We start from the raw sequence: 18,486 nt of genomic DNA on the forward strand, positions 1-18,486 counted from the left end.
ATTCCGGGAACATGGTATGCATACCCGTATGCGTACTGATTGGTCCAGTAGAAGTCCGGGAACTAAGTACGCATACTGGCGTGAGGTTCAAGTGCTGTGACTTTACTGAGTTTGGTGGTATGCGTACCCATTCGCATACTGGCGAACCCAAACTTAGTCCGGCCACTAAGGTATGCGTACCCGTTTACATACTTGAGTGGGTGATGTTCTAAAATCGATGTTTTTCATGAACTAATACATTTATATAATAAGGAATGCAATATTTTGCAAACTGTGGCTCTAATGTTCATGACTTAATTCGAGTGAATCAAAATCGATTTTGCTTCAATTGTGACTTGTATACTTCTATGACAATATAAACAATTGAACAACTATAGAACTAGTTTCATTTGAGTCATTTGAACTAGTTATGGTTAAGATGAATAAGGTTGATATGAAAGTGTTCATATGGATAACTTCGGTTAACTATTATTGAGCCACTAAAGGTGTACACGTTTAGGTACGGTTACTCATATCTAAATGAAGCCACTTTTTATTTGTGTGTAACAAGCTAAGTTCGATCTAACAGTTGAAAGATATTAGCTCGAGTCTAATCAGGTTTTCATCTAACGGTGAATATTGAATGCTTTGTTACCAAGGTAACATTGATTGCAAACCCTTATTTGAAGACTATATAAGGGAGAACTCTAGTAACTGGGAAACCTAATCCCCACACCTCCTGTGTGATACTAGTTGCGACTAGAGTCGATTCTCCTTTAACCTTAGGTTTTTCCAAAACCCTGTAGGTTAGCGACTTGAAGACTTCATTGGAATTGTGAAGCTAGACCCAACTATTTTCTCTGTAGTTGCGTGTTCTGATCTTTCCCGTTTCTATCGTATTGAGTATTATATTCTCTAAGATTTAATCTCTGATAGGCAAGATAAAAAGTAGTGACAAACATATTCGTCTCATCGTTTGTGATTCCACAATATCTTGTTTCGTTTCCATACGATTAATATTATTGTGAGGTGATTGATAATACTAAGACGTTCTTCGGGAATATAAGTCCGGTTTAATAATTGGTTCCTGTGTACCTTGATTTATCAAAATACGGAACAAAACTTATAGGTATTTCTGTGGGAGACAGATTTATCTATATCAATAGACTTTTCCGTGTGAGACAGATTTGTTTATCAAGTCTTCGACTTTGGGTCGCAACAACTCTTAGTTGTGGGTGAGATCAGCTAAGGGAGTCAAGTGCGTAGAGTCCTGTTGGGATTCAGAGACGTAAAGAGCGCAACTGTGCCTTGATCAGTGTGAGATTGGTTAGGGCTCAACTAGATTCCAGTCCGAAGTTAACTTGGATTAGGCTAGTGTCTGTAGCGGCTTAATACAGTGTGGTGTTCAAATATGGAATAGGTCCCAGGATTTTCTGCATTTGCGTTTTCCTCGTTAACAAGACATCTGGTGTATGTGTTATTTCTTTTCCGCATTATATTTATTTATGTAATTGAAATATCACAGGTTGTCGTAATTTCAATCAATTGTGAATCCAATCTTTGGTTGTTTATTAAATTGAATGATACTTGGATATTGGTTTTTGATACCGTCCAAGTTATTTCTTATATTCAATCGGGCTCACAAATTCCTATTTGTTTGATTGCAGATTGAATTGAGAAATTGAGATATAACTCTTTGATATACTTTTCTTAAGATTGAGTCTGACTGTCTAGTTGATACTCTTGAAAGTATATTGGAGTTAGTACAGGAGTTAGTACATACAGATTGCTAAGTGAAATATTGGGTGTGGTTGTTAGACCCCCGCTTTTTCAGAACCATCCGTCTCTAGAGGAGTCCAAGGATCGATAGTCATAAGTGCATTATAAATTTCTTATTCAGGTGAAATTGCTTCCAACTCTTGATTGTCCTCCTCTATAATGCATGTAGGAATACAATGAAGAAAATGATAGTTTATTCTCTAATAAGGGCCAATACTTCAAAAGAGGTAGAATTAGAAGATTGAGTCTTTATTCATTAGGACCAATGGTAATGTTAAGATCTCGTATTAAAACCCGTGGGACTTTAACTGACTTGCTAAGATCTTTAATGTATGTCTGCTGACTAGCTTGTTCAGTTCTATAAGGAGTGCCATAAACCATGAGAGAAACCACTCCCCTTTACTAAGATCATTAGAAACTATTACATGTATCATTTTATCAGAGCTTCCTATAATATATAGAGAGAATCCATCTTTCAATAAGAGAATGAGACCACCGACATCACACATTGAGTGCAGATAATCTCTATTAGGTATGCACAAAAAATTGTGAGTCTTAGAATTCTATCATCATTAATTTTTGGTTCTGATATAAAAATGACTTCTGGAGTATGTAAAGAATTAAGATGATGAATATGATCTTTAGTATCTTTTTCTAGGAAACCGTGATAGTTCCAACTTAAGACCTTCGTATTATAAAATGACACTGAAAAATATAATAGACAAAGTTATAAATTAATCTAGTATTTAAAAGATTTAAGAAAGAAATTTGACCAATAAACTTATGAGTTTCAGAGAGTGAGAAAATGATTACCAAAACAACGGTAGCCTCATCCATCTTATGAAAGTACTCCTTTGCACTAGAATCCCCTTCTTCAATCAAGTCATGCTCCAAGCTATCAAACTCTGTAGAGAAACGACTTTTTCCAGTATTATGGTCAATAATACTTTTATGCAAATCATTAATTTGAAGGACATGTTTGGGAAAAATTATATTGTTTTCCATGATCTCATGCTCAATGTTTCTAGACCTTTTAGTTTTCCTGATCTCTTCTTGGTCTTCAATCTACTCATTAATTTTATTCTGACTAGCTTCACATGTTTTTTGTAGCATTAGGTCAAGATCCTCAGTGGTCTCCATTCCATAAGATTTTGCAAGTTCATGATAATAATTAATGTACTCATCGTTTGTGAATCTTCATATGGGTAAATCATCAGCAACATTGATACACTCTTCATCATCATAATCAATTGTGAAAAAATCATGACAAAGAGTATGAGGTTTTTTCTCTCAATGGTATTGAACCCAAGTAACACCCCCTGCAGCTGTATTCCACCATCCTCTTATGAAAAAGGAGTTTCTTCATACTCAATTTTCACTCTTGAGTTGGTCATACCTCCAAAATCTGTTCTGCAAATCTTCCGATCAGTCCAAACTTTTGGACCCAACTCCTCAAAAGCTTCATCAATTAGTTGTTCAGAGTGATGTTTAAGAAGAAGATTTTTGAGTTGAATACTCCACTTTTAATGAGCAAAAGCATGATCTTTCAAGGCTACAGAAGCATCATACTTTTTGAGATTTAGATGACATTTTTTAATATTCCAATGTCCTTTCTTAAGAACAATTTCGACAATTTATAAAGATAGAATTATTTAAAGAAATAACCATAATTGGTTGTCCTATGACAACTATTATAAGTGAGATTATGTAAGAAAATATCCAGAAAATATGGTAGACGATTTTCAGCATTGAATTGGTTAAGAGTCGACTGAGGCGTTATCAGAAGAAAACTGTAAATCCACCGGTTATGCACAGAGAAACGAGAAAAGTTTAAAATTTGAAAATTCAAAATTTTAAAATGAATAACATGAATCGGACGAACCGAGTCCTGGTGAAAGTACTCGCAAGTATCCATGAGGCCATATACACATGATTAAGAGTGTAATGCTAAAACATGCTATTGAAATCCATCTTGAGTTTGATGGTTTGCAGAACTTCCGAAGGAGGTGACGTCAAAACTACTTGAAATTACAACAATAATGTTGATAAAAGGAATAGTTGATAACAAAATTCTAATACTGAATGCCTTTCATGTAAGGTGAAAGAAGGCCCTCCAAAGAAAATGTAAGATTTCATCAGAGATGAGATACAAATAAAGATGATAAATAAGTAGTAAGAAGGAAAAAGTAAAAATACGATTAACACTAAACCAAATAAGTTCTTAAAAGTAATAGATATGGGAAAGTAATCTAAAAGGAATAGAAAATATAAGTAGAAAAGCTAACTTTTAAAAGATTAAGTGTTGTATGACACGTCATCACTTGGATGGCCACATTATTACTCTGGCAAAATCTAGAGAATTCGTCCACCTCCTTAACTGATCAAGGGATAAGCACCATCGGGCATTACTTAGCCATTAAGATTTTGAATATCTCAAATCTTGACACGTTGCTCCTTTGTACAGCCGACTCATTTCTTCTCTGGCTATAAACAGCCTCTGATCTCCACTTTGTAATGTACTTCGGAAAAAGAAAAAAAGCAATGGCATATTCATTACGTCCCTTGTCTAGTTAGTTAGTGCTTAATTTGTCTTTCATGGTCGTACTGTATAGTTTCTATCTCTACATAAATATATAAGCTGCACGGATAGCTGCTGCGAACCAAATTAAAGAATAGAGAGAGGCTCAACCATTTTAGGAGACGTTATCAGCATGAGTTGCTCTGTGGAATCGACGAGGGACGGACAATACGAAATGGAGAATTCTCTTCAACCTTTGCATATTTTATTTATTTATTGTTGAGTAGTTTTATACATAAATTTTTGTAGTGTCTAATTTTGTTTCCTATTTTGATTAGGACTTGTTAAAAAGAAAATTAGGCATCTCGTCGTTCCTTGTATGTGCTATTTGGAGCACATACAATTGTACGATATACGAAGAGATATTCAAAAAAGGTACGTATTAAGAATACTCATATTTGTGATGCTTATTCGATTTCCGAATTTAGCCAAATATTTGAGTTTTATAGCAATTTGGTATTTTCCGCTTTAGCCAACCAACGAAACGTTTTTCCCCGTCCGCTCGGATAGCATAGAGAATAAAAATTTCCTTTGTTGGTACACCAATGATTTTTGTGGTGTTAACGGTTTTAATATCGACTGAGCGAGGAATTGTTGCATCAAGAGGGATAGCAAAATTTTATTCCTTCGCTATAGTAATCTCAAGAATTCAAAGTTGTTCCACACGATGAAAAATGGACACCGGGTTAACAAGGTTATTCAGTCTCTATCAGCGGTCATGAAGTGAGCTGCAATTGATATCAAGACAATTTCTTTTAAGATACAAAGAACATGTCCATATTTCAACTTTGATCAATTAATATTTCGTCGACCCTGATAGACGAAATTGGAGATTTGTCGGTGTTTTGTGAGCACCGTGTATATTACATTTTTGAATGTTTTCTTCCTTGTTTTCACCATTGATTTTTGTGGTTAATAGTTTGGCTTAATTTCTGGAGAAGATATATGCATCGTATAAAATGCTGCGGTGAGCAATAAGGAGAGCTGCATATTTTGCGCCCTTATATGTTCCCGCTAGTTTTACAGCGTGCATTATATGTGCCAATTATATGTATCGACGAGATTTAAAGAGCTAGTGCTTAATTTGCACTTTGTATATGATGTTATAGCAACAACGAGAGCTGCATATTTTAAATGCGCCTCGTAGATATACAAACGTCGAGCAATAATGAGTGTCACATTTCTTTAAATGATATTTAGAGTTAATATCATGCCTATTGATGTGATTTGTAGATAGTGGTAAAAGTGGTTCGATTCTCAGACTTGTGAAGGATATTAATTAGACTTAAATTCTAATATTAAAATAGAAAACTCACTAAAAAATTTAGCAAACTCAATCAAAGATGATATCAATATTAAAAGAAACACTGAGGCTCAGATTCCACTATTTTCCAAGTTCAAAGTGATTAAACCAATACTTATATTTATGCAATTTTCTCGTTTAATTTGATTCTAAAGTATTGCAACAAGTAGATTTTCAAAAGTAGTAACTGTAAATACCAAGTATGAAGCATCAAAAGTCTTAAAACTAAGCATACTCCATCAATATAGATCACAATCACTCAAATAAAAATCATATTCAATAATAGTTCAAGGCAAATAATCATATAATTATTGCAAATAAAAAGATAAAATAGAATACACTACTTTTTGTTGGAAAAATAGCTTCCTCTATCGCCTCAGCAATGGGGTTTAGCTCCTCTTATTAATCATGATCTCAAAATATGTGTTTGTTGCTCAAAAGATGATTAAAAGAGTGAAAAGTAATAACACGGACTGTTTGCAACAGTGTAATGGTGTTGCAAAACAGCTGTTACAATGGAACTGTTACAGAAAACTGTTGTAAATACTGTTGTTTTGTCGCTGATTTTAAGACCCTAGAATACGACTGTCCTGCACAGATTAATGTTCTTCAGCTGTTAAACAACGACACTGTTCTGCGACTGTTTTCCGTGCGTCAATGTTCTTCGCGTTCTTCCTCTTCAGCAGCAGCAGCAACAGCAGAAACAGAGTTTGGTAAAGCTCTGATTTCTTCTTTTCTGTCTCTCCTTAGGTTCCCAAACTCTCTACACCCCTTCTATATGACCCAAGACATCTATTTATATCAAAAATACCGATTAAATCTCTCCCAAATCTTCCAAAATCTCTTTCCTTCTCTTCACGGCAAAGTTGCGGCAATTTCTTGTTTTAGAATTTCTACGCGTTTCTGAGCTTTCCTTTTTATTCTAAACTCTTCCTTAGATAGATACAAATCTTTGGGAAGGTTTACAGCACTTTAATCTCTCTAAAATTCCCTAAAACAGGTCACACACGTGACTTTCCATATATTTCTGTTGTGATAAAAATCCGTCGATTGAGCCCAGTCTAATCGATTTAAACACCCATATCAGATTCCTAGACCCATAAGGAGTCTATCCTATGAAAATCAGATGTTTAATCGACCTCAAACTCCTCCAAATCACGATTGCCAAAACTGCCAAATTTTTCCCGTCAATTTTCTGAATTTGGAACCGTGAAGAAGAAAGGACGCCCCCTATCCAGAGTAGGGGTGCCTTTAACAACTTCCTTAAGGGGTGTCCTGGGGTTTCCCCTTATCCAAGCCAGGGGTCCGAATAGCAAGTGTCCTCCGGGTGCTTTCCGTCAACTTTTCGAGCCAATTTTTTCCAAAAATGTTTATTAGCCAAAAATACCTACAAATAAATAAAACACCATAATAAGTACAAAAATGAGCCCTAACAATATATAGAATCGAGACAAATCGGACACAAAAATGTGTCTATCAAATACCCCCAAACCTATTATTTGCTAGTCCTCGAGCAAAAATAAAATAGAAATAAAATCCCAACTCACTGTCGCAGGCATCGTCGATTGCATTTAGCGTATGCAATAAGCCTTTAAACCCCTAGGTGTCCCTAGTGGCGGAGTGTTGTCTCCGGAGGGCTTACCAGAGGTATACCCACAAAACCTTTATACTCCAGACCCTAGCTATCTACACAGAACCTTGGAAGGCACTAAAGAATCTCCTTGGTTGGCATACTTATTGACTACAGGAGGAAGTACCCTGATGCGAAATTCCAATTGTTGTATACGAGTTTGCACTCAAGCATACTAAAATTCATATAAAGTGACAGAGCTCTACTAAGATACTCGCACTATGGACATCAATATTCGGAGTCAAAACTAATCACATGGATAGATCGAGAAGATGGATATAGAAAAACATAGATGGTTTTGATGTTTACTAAGTGAACGGTGTTTCCCATATTTGTCTGAAGGCCTCCGCCAAAATGAACCTATCCTAATGGACTGAGATACTAGTCTGACTAATATCAACACACTGGCATATACAAAGGTACCAGTGGTCGATAATCCTAACTCTAGGTCAACACAACTGGCATATACAAGGGTTCCAGTGGTCGACTTTATTGAATTCATTCCAGTTGGTCTGATGGTCTGGTCGCAGTTTCTTTCTTCCTTTTTCTTTTTCTTTTCCTTTATTTTTTATTTTTTATTTTTTCAACTTTTTTATTTTTCTACTTTTTTTTTATCTCAATCACTCTAATTCACCCTAGCATTGGTAACAACTTAAATCGTGAGCCCCACCTAATCACTTAGAGAAACATAGTTTAACAACAAAACAAAATAAAACAGAAGTGAAAAGGACTCAACGAGATATGGTGAAACTATCATGTTATTTCTAACACCTGAGCTCTGTGCTTTTATGAATAGACTCTTTAGATGTTGCCATCTAGTCAGATTGGTTCCTCAGCTCCTGCAACCAAAATGCTTCCATCCACTTAGATTGGTTAGTGCCATCCTTAATAGGGATAATTTTCTAGGCTCTGGAGTTTATTTATTGCAACGAAAAGGTAACAAAAAGTTCTACCCCACCCCTAAACTTAAATATAACAATGTCCTCAATGTTTCTAATGAAATAACAATACCAAAAATATAAGTAACATGAGGAAATATTAAAAAGAGAAGTCGGAAAAATAGTACCTGGGTGAAGAGTAACCAAAATCCTACAAAAATATTATACAACATACAAAATCGCCTCGATGGTCAATCAAGGTAAACAGGGTCCTCCAGAGGGACCTCCTCAACATCACCTGTAGGAAAAGGCTCTAAAAAGGGCTTCAATCGCTGACCGTTAACCTTCAAAGAACTACTACCATCTGGTGTCTCAATCTCAACAGCGCCATGAGGAAAAACAGTACGGACCACAAAAGGACCGGTCCATCGAGAGCGCAACTTCCCGGGGAATAGATGCAAACGAGTGTCATACAGAAGAACTTTTTAACCTGGAGAAAATGACTTTCGTAAAATATTCCTATCATGCACAAGTTTCATTTTGTTCTTATACTCCTTAGCACTATCGTATGCATCTCTACGAATCTCGTCCAACTCATTGAGCTGGAGATTTCTTTGAGCTCCTGCCTTGTCAAGTGAAAAGTTTAAGTTCTTAATAGCCCAATAGGCTCGATGCTCTAACTCAACAGGCAGGTGACATGCCTTTCCAAACACTAAACGATAAGGTGACATTCCAATGGGTGTCTTAAACGCGGTACGGTAAGCCCATAAGGCATCAGTAAGCCTCGACGACCAGTCTTTCCTATTTGGATTAACTGTTTTCTCTAGAATACGTTTAATTTCTCTATTGGAAACCTCTACCTGTCCACTAGTCTGAGGGTGATATGGGGTTTCTACTTTATGGATAATACCGTATTGTTTCATTAAAAGAGCAAACAGTCTATTACAAAAGTGTGAACCTCCATCACTAATTATAGCTCGCGGCGTACCAAAACTTGTAAGTATATTCTCTTTCAAAAACTGGACTACGACCCTGTGGTCATTCATTCTACACGGAACCGCCTCAACCCACTTAGACACATAGTCTACAGCGACAAGTATGTAAAGATAACCAAACGAAATAGGAAATGGACCCATAAAATCAATGCCCCACACATCAAAGACCTCAATAACTAAAATAGGGTTCAAAGGCATCATATTTCTACGGGAAGTGGTTCCTAACTTCTGGCAACGCTCACAAGAAACACAATGACTATGGGAATCTTTAAACAACGAAGGCCAGTAAAATCCACACTGCAAAATCTTAGCAGCAGTCTTCTTAGCACTAAAATGACCCCCACATGCATGTTCATGACAAAAGGAGATGATACTAGACTGGTCACTCTCAGATACACATCTCCTAATAATCTGGTCCGGACAATACTTAAGCAGATAAGGATCGTCCCAAAAGAAATGCTTAACCTCGGCTAAAAACCTAGAACGATCTTGCTTACCCCAATGTTGAGGGGTTTGACTAGTAACAAGATAGTTCACTATATTTGCATACCAAGGTGATTGGGAAACATAGAACAATTGTTCATCAGGAAAGCTATCCCTTATAGGAAGGGAATCACTAGGGGAACTAACAACTAGCCTAGACAAGTGGTCTGCTACTACATTTTCTGCACCCTTTTTGTCTCTAATGTCTGGGGAAAATTCCTGTAACAATAGGATCCATCTAATCAATCTAGGTTTGGTATCCTTCTTAGATAAAAGGTATTTCAAAGCAGCATGATCTGTATAGATTATGATCTTAGAACCTAATAGGTAGGACCTAAACTTATCCAAGGCAAACACAATGGCTAAAAGTTACTTCTCGGTAGTTGTGTAGTTCATTTGGGCATCATTCAGAGTTTTTCTAGCATAATAAATCACATGAAGTAATTTGTTTTCTCGTTGTCCTAAAACGACGCCTATAGCATAATCTGAAGAATCACACATAATCTCAAAGGGTAGGTTCCAGTTAGGTGCCTGGACTATCGGGGCAGTAGTGAGTAAAGTTTTAAGCTTATCAAAAGCCTCTAAACAAGCATCATCAAAGACAAACTTAACATCTTTTGCAAGCAAATTGTAAAGAGGTCTAGAAATCAAGCTAAAATCCTTAATGAATCTTCGGTAAAAACCTGCATGCCCTAGGAATGACCTAATATCTTTTATGGTTTTTGGGACCTGTAAAGTCTTAATAAGGTCAACTTTGGCTTTGTCTACCTCTATACCCTTTGAAGAGACGATGTGCCCTAACACAATTCCTGATTTAACCATGAAATGACATTTTTCCCAATTAAGCACTAAATTTTTTTCCTTACACCTAGTCAACACTAATGTCAAATGATGCAAGCACTCATCGAAAGATGAACCAAACACTGAAAAATCATCCATAAAGACCTCTAAGAACCGTTCTACCATATCAGAAAATATGCTCATCATACAACGCTGAAAAGTTGCAGGTGCATTACATAGCCCGAAAGGCATGCGTATATAAGCAAAGGTACCAAAGGGAAGTGGTTTTCTCTTGGTCTTCTAGGGAAATAACGATCTGATTATAACCGGAGTAGCCATCTAAGAAGCAATAGTGACTATGTCCAGCTAATAGCTCTAGCATTTGGTCGATAAAAGGAAGGGGAAAGTGATCCTTCCTTGTGACCTTGTTCAATTTCCTATAGTCAATACACACACGCCTCCACGGTTGGGATTAATTCATTATTATCATTCTGGAATACAGTGATACCTGATTTCTTGGGGACAAACTGAACAGGGCTGACCCACTTACTGTCTGAAATTGGGTAAATAATACCCACATCTAACAGCTTAAGCACCTCTTTTCGAACTACCTCTTTCATGTTAGGGTTCAGTCGACGTTGCATCTCCCTATAAGGTTTGGAGTCTTCCTCTAAATGAATCTGATGCATACACACAGTAGGACTTATACCCTTAATGTCTTCTATAGTCCACCCTAAAGCTTCCTTATTGTCTTGAAGTACATTTACTAGCCTACTTTCCTGATCACTATCCAAATCGGAAGCTACAATCACAGGTAAAGTCTCAGATGGGCCTAAAAACACATACTTTAGAGTATCGGGTAGTGGTTTAAGTTCCAACTTTGGGGGATCTTCTAAAGAAGGAATTAGGGTAGTCTCAGAAACTGGTAATGGTTCGAACCTATCTTTCCACCTATCAGTATCTAACACACGGGTAGAATCTAATAGAGCATTCACATGTTCAATAGTGTTATCGTCGTCAAAATCTAAACCAAAATGGGATAGACAACTTTCTAATGGGTCTTCAGACAAGATGTTTGGTAATGACTCCTGAACTAAGGCTTCTATCATGTTCACCTCCTCAACACATGTGTCATCTAGCTCATGAGGTTTCTTACTGACATTAAAAATGTTCATCTTCATAGTCATATTACCAAAATATAAACTCATCACACCATTTCGACAGTTAATGATCGCATTAGACGTAGCTAAAAATGGGCGACCTAAAATCACAGGTATCTGGTTCTCTGGGTCAGGGACAGGTTGGGTATCTAGGACCACGAAATCCACTGGATAAATAAACTTGTCGACCTCAATAAGAACATCCTCGATAACACCTCGAGGGATTTCAACAGACCTATCAGCTAACTGTAGTGTCATCTGAGTAGGTTTCATTTCACCAAGTCCTAGCTGTAAGTATACATGGAATGGCAGTAAGTTCACACTGGATCCTAAGTCAAGTAAAGCTTTTTCTACCCGGAAGTTACCTATTGTGCAAGCAATGGTAGGAGAACCTGGGTCTTTGTACTTTGGAGTTGTGGTGTTCTGAATGATTGAACTTACGTGACTAGCTAAAAAGGCTTTCTTATGGACGCTAAGTTTTCGCTTTCGCGTACACATATCCTTAAGGAACTTGGCACAAGCAGGAATTTGCCTAATTGCATCTAATAAGGGAAGGTTTATGGTAACTTGCTTAAAAACCTCCACTATATCATTAAAGTTCGATTGCTTCTTTGTTGGTACTAATAGCTGAGGAAACGGGGCTCTAGGCCTAAAATCAAACCTTTCAGGAACCGACATCATCAGAAACTTTATCAGTCTCTTCAGCTACTGGTCCTGAGAGGTGAGATCCTGAGGGGTGAACTACAGTATGTTCACTATCGGGCATGGTTACCTTATTGTCTATAACTCTACCACTTCTAAGGGTTCTAACAGCATTCAATTGATTCGATGGTTTTGCACCTAATTCATGAACTCCTCTAGGGTTGGGTTGTGTTTGACTAGGAAACTTACCTTTTTCTCTCAAAGAATCACTTATCATACCAACCTGGGTTTTTAACTCGGAAATAGCCTGACTATTTTCTTGTCCTATCCTATTACTAGCTTCTAGACTTTGTTCTACGGATAACTGAAATTTTGCAGTTTGCTGAGTTAACAAGGCGAGAGATTTCTCTAAACTTAGGATTTTCTTATCTGACTGATTCTGAAACTGAGCTAGTCCTGAAGGATTCTTAGTATATCCAAAACCTGGGGGAGCATTAGAATTACTAAACTGACCTTGACTTTGGCCCTTGGACCACGAAAGGTTCGGATGGTTTCTCCAACCAGGATTATAGGTTTCTGAATATGGGTCAATCTTTTGACGGTTATCAAATCTAGTGTTATTATAAAGAGCATTGGCATGCTCTTCAATATTCTGGCCTTCCCAAAAAGGCTCCACTATACCACTAGTCTGGCCCACTTCTAAGGCTTCTAACCTTTTTGCTATAACAACAATTTTGGCATCTGATTCATAGCCTCCTTCTACCCTATTAACGTTTCCTCTACTTAAAAGAATTTTTTTCTGGGGTGCCCTACTATTTTCCCATTGCTGGTTTTTTTCGGCGATTTCATTAAAAAAATCCATCGCCGCATCAACAGTTTGGTTTTCAAATCCACCAGTGCATAGAGACTCAACCATGGTCGTAGTGTAGTAATCTAAACCCTCATAAAGGATCTGAACTAGCCTAACCTTTTCTAAACCATGATGAAGACACTGGGATAATAAATCATTGAACCTTTCCAAATACCTATATAAAGATTCTCCCTCTTGTTGTGAAAATGTGCATATTTGCGTCCTAATAGACGATGTTTTGTGCCTAGGGAAAAACTTATTGAAAAAGGCAGATGTAAGTTGTTCATATATCTCAATTGACTCGGAGTCCAAACTATACAGCCACGACTTGGCCTTATCTTTCAGGGAAAATGGGAATAACCTAAGTTTCAAAGCATCATCATCTAAGCCTCTAATTCTTAGAGTACTACAAATTTCCTCAAAATCCCTAACATGGTAATAAGGGTTTTCAATTTCTTTCCCTAAAAAGGTTGGGAGCATCTGTAAGGTCCCAGGTTTCAGTTCATAAGGTGCCTCCGTTTCAGCTAACTTAATACATGAAGGAAGAGTAGTCCTAGTTGGATTCAACAAAGCTTTCAAAGTTGACATTCCTGGCGCTATCGGAGTAACAGGGATTCTCTCCTCAGTCAAAGGACGTTCAAAAACAGACTCTTCAAAAGTCGGACTTTCTAGATTAAGGTAATCGAGACGCTTCGAACTACTAGGTTTGTCTTTACAAATCTACCTAGTGCGTCTCTTTTACGTTCATGCATACAACATAATTTTTTAAATTGGAAGGATAAGCAAATAGAGATCAATGCCGACTCAACCAAATCAAACCTATTGATTTCTAGCAAACAAAAAGCATGATGGCTCCACTTAGATTGTTTATAGACCAGCTTCTAATCCTTCGAACGGGAATTCGTTACAATTTAAGCAAACCCCTCTGGAATCAATCCGAGTTAACGTAAGTTGAATAGAGGCGAGGGAAGCTCGATGGAGATTTGATACCCAAGTCCTCACCGGTATTACAAGGCGGCGCAGTCACGCATTCAACTTACAGAAACCGTCAAGAACTTTGAACCCTGAACCCTGAACCTTAAAAGAGTAACCAATATTTTTCGAATGACTTTCCTGTTAAGCTCGTTACCCTATCGGTCTCGTTCTAGTCAAAATTTTAGGCTTAGGTTCACGTAGGTTACGTGTTCCTAAAGAGGGCAAGAAGAGAACGGTGATGAAATCCGAACCCTTATCTTGTATGGCCAGGCCTTGCCCTTTACTAGAAAAATAAATGTCCGTATTCAGTCCTCAACATATATGCATACGAAGGAGTCCAGTAACTCGCTGACAGGGGATTCGCGAGTGTTTAGAATCTTACTCCCGTTCCAGACGGGGGATGAATCGGTTGTAGTCGACTCGGGCCACTGACTCCGATGTCTAGTGTACGAACCCAAGGTGCAGAGACAATATCGTAATTGTCCTCCTTCTATGCAAACATTTTATATTTAAAGTACCCTTCTGTAGGGTAATAAAAAAAATAATGTCCCAAAGTCCGAAAGTCCAAAAGTCCAAAAAAATAAAGAAAAATTACAAAAATAATAAACCCTAATACAATTTTTTTTTTAAATAAAATAAACAAACCCTAAAATAAAATTGTCTTCTTTTCTGTTCTTTTTGCTTTAATCTTTAGCTCCAAGTCTTTATGAAATCACCAAACTCCTTGGCTCAATTTTCTTTATGATCCAGAACCTGTAGACACAAGATAAATACCCAAAAACATAAAAAAATGACAAAAATAATAATAACCCCTAAAAACAAGTCCCCGGCAGCGGCGCCAAAAATTGATGTGATTTGTAGATAGTGGTAAAAGTGGTTCGATTCTCAGACTTGTGAAGGATATTAATTAGACTTAAATTTTAATATTAAAATAGAAAACTAACTAAAATTTTTAGCAAACTCAATCAAAGATGATATCAATATTAAAAGAAACACTGAGGCTAAGATTTCACTATTTTCCAAGTTCAAAGTGATTAAACCAATACTTATATTTATGCAATTTTCTCGTTTAATTTGATTCTAAAATATTGCAACAAGTAGATTTTCAAAAGTAGTAATTGTAGATACCAAGTATGAAGCATCAAAAGTCTTAAAACTAAGCATACTCCATCGAAATAGATCACAATCACTCAAATAAAAATCATATTCAATAATAGTTCAAGGAAAATAATCATATAATTATTGCAAATAAAAAGATAAAATAGAATATACCACTTTTTGTTGGAAAAATAGCTTCCTCTATCGCCTCAGCAATGGGGTTTAGCTCCTCTTATTAATCATGATCTCAAAATATGTGTTTGTTGCTCAAAAGATGATTAAAAGAGTGAAAAGTAATAACACAGACTGTTTGCAACAGTGCATTGGTGTTGCAAAACAGCTGTTACAATGGAACTGTTACAGAAAACTGTTGTAAATACTTTTGCTTTGTCGCTGATTTTAAGACCCTAGAATACGACTTTCCTGCACAACTTAATGTTCTTCAGCTGTTAAACAACGACACTGTTCTGCGACTGTTTCCCGTGCGTCAATGTCGCGTTCTTCCTCTTCAGCAGCAGAAACAGAGTTTGGTAAAGCTCTGATTTCTTCTTCTCTGGCTCTCCTTAAGTTCCCAAACTCTCGACACCCCTTTTATATGACCCAAGACATCTATTTATATCAAAAATACCGACTAAATCTCTCCCAAATCTTCCAAAATCTCTTTCCTTCTCTTCACGGCAAAGTTGCGGCAATTTATTGTTTTAGAATTTCTACGCATTTCTGAGCTTTCCTTTTTATTCTAAACTCTTCCTTAGATATATACAAATCTTTGGGAAGGTTTACAACACTTTACTCTCTCTAAAATTCCCTAAAACAGGCCACACACGTGACTTTCCATATATTTCTGTTGTGACAAAATCCGTCGATTGAGCCCAGTCTAATCGATTTAAACACCCATATCAGATTCCTAGACCCATAAGGAGTCTATCCTATGAAAATCAGAGGTTTAATCGACCTCAAACTCCTCCAAATCACGATTGCCAAAACTGCCAAATTTTTCCCGTCAATTTTCTGAATTTGAAACCGTGAAGAAGAAAGGACGCCCCCTATCCAGAGTAGGGGTGCCTTTAACAACTTCCTTAAGGGGTGTCCTGGGGTTGCCCCTTATCCAAGCCAGGGGTCCGAATAGCAAGTGTCCTCCGGGTGCTTTCCGTCAACTTTTCGAGCCAATTTTTTCCAAAAATGTTTATTAGCCAAAAATACCTACAAATAAATAAAACACCATAATAAGTACAAAAATGAGCCCTAACAATATATAGAATCAAGACAAATCGGACACAAAAATGTGTCTATCACCTTTGGCAAAGAAGGAAAATACAATTGTGGTAGGCATATTTGAATATGGGAACCACAATAGTTCTCGGGTTTAAGAACCTGATGAGCACCGTACCACTATAAGTAGAATAATGCGGGACGGTAGCATAGTGATTGGTTTGAATGAGCCATTTTTGAGCCTGGAAGAGCTCAGCTATCATTGTGACATAAAAGACACGGTACGTGCATTTGAAATGTTGTTCATTATTGTTGATCTCTATCGGTCTTCTTGGCAGGACTGGTACTGATATTGAGATAGTGTCTATGGTCACAAAATTCGTTTACAGTTTACTGTTAATTTTACATGACAATGTAAATTCTTAAAATTATTCCAGCTGGACAGTGAACGAGAGAGGAAACCTGATCAGTTACTTCTCCTGGTCTGCGTGTTATTGTTGTTTTCTGCACCTAGTTACTCCCTTGATAGGTAGAGTAATGCGGAACTGGATGTTCTGTTGATGAGACATTCCCTCCTATGAATCAGGAGGAGAATCGTCAACGATATTGGTCTCACACCGAGAAATGCTTGAGCTGTTGGAGATTACTCTGTTGCTAAATTTAGCAAGAGTACGCTTGCTTGATTCGGCATATATTAAAGTCCTTGCAAGGCTTTCCATGGAATCACATCGATTGTTTCGTCTGGAAATATGCTTAGAAGCATAGACGAAAGCCTCTTGTATGAGGTATGCCAATCTAATCAGATAACATCCATATTCTCTTTGAGTGGTGAGTTGATATATCTCCTAACGAGGAGCACATCCATAAAAGTTGCGTTGATATCTCGTGGTGAAGAATATCCGCAAAATCTGGTACGAATGAGTTAAAGTATCCTCATGCTCTTGAGAATGATGTAAGATCGTTAAGTAGCTGATTACGAATTATTTTTCGATAATGTTCAGAGTAGCTACTGAAATTTTTGTGGATAGATATTCCCCTTTGCAAAGGAATTATCGACAAAATTTATATGATTGGCAAGTATGGACCTCAGTCCATATTAATGTGTTGTCCACCTTGTATACGCTCTTGAGACATTAGTCTCAGCATCGGTTACAACTTTGATGCTAATAAAAGAGCACAGTGAGGAAAACTAAGGTCGCTTGTTATTCAACACCACCTTGACAACGAGTTTCCACAGATACTAACCAGGTTGGTGAAAGTATGGTCTGACAGTCATAAATAACTCGACATATCACCTGGATGATAACTGTGTATCTATACTCATATAGATTTTAAAAGGAAACTGTTGCATTCAATCGTTGATGTTGTATCATCCTAGTGATGCTATGGGCATTGATGGTGAGCATTTTTATTGTTCTTTTGCATTCATTGAATGATTTTGCATTTGAACTTATTACTCATTAAACCATAGTCATGTTTTTTGTTTGAGACGTGCTACATTCCACTGTTGTTACTGTTCTACTACAAGATTTGCGAATTCGATGAGAAAATCTTCCCACCGTTTGGGGGAAGAAGGGATATCGCCTGAAAAACGACGTGAAGTATCCTGGTTTGTACAAAGATAAACCAGGATGTATCTCATCTTAATGTTTTCAGCAATGAAAACATGCAGAAGATTTGATATCTTCGGAAATTCCAAATCAAGTTTCTCCATGAGAAGCTATATATGTAGTAGTAAGTGTGTCATTTAAAGCACACCACAATGTGGATGACTAGTTGATTTAAAATATTCTGCACCTCCTGAAAGGAAGATCCAGTCACAATCATTGAAAGATAGTGCTCTCAAAAGGATTATCAGTGGAAGATCTAGTTTCTCTAAGTATAGTTCTCTTAATAAGAGAATGTCTCTGCAAAGGCTGTGGAACCTCAAAATGAGAAGATTTCCTTAAGACATGCACGCAATAGAGAAATCTTATATCTTAATACAATGATTGTTGGTGACACAGTTAAAGTATCTAATGATACTTCCATGGATGATGCTGGTGTTGAACCACTCTCTATATGAGAATGTCATCAAAGGAATGATTGGTTAAACGGGAAAGGAGAAATTCAGGCAGAATAATAGTTTCTCATAAAATGCATGG

The 18,486-nt window shown here is 37.0% G+C and overlaps 1 long non-coding RNA gene across 1 annotated transcript; it reads left to right on the forward strand.

Moving 5' to 3' along the window:
• Positions 1 to 4,291: 4,291 nt before the first annotated feature.
• On the forward strand, positions 4,292 to 5,434 carry LOC113320169. The gene is made up of 2 exons (XR_003345940.1): positions 4,292 to 4,711; positions 4,809 to 5,434. It is a non-coding gene; the product is annotated as an uncharacterized LOC113320169 (long non-coding RNA).
• Positions 5,435 to 18,486: the final 13,052 nt, after the last annotated feature.

Source organism: Papaver somniferum, chromosome 11, assembly GCF_003573695.1.
Source record: "Papaver somniferum cultivar HN1 chromosome 11, ASM357369v1, whole genome shotgun sequence".
NCBI lineage: Eukaryota > Viridiplantae > Streptophyta > Magnoliopsida > Ranunculales > Papaveraceae > Papaver > Papaver somniferum.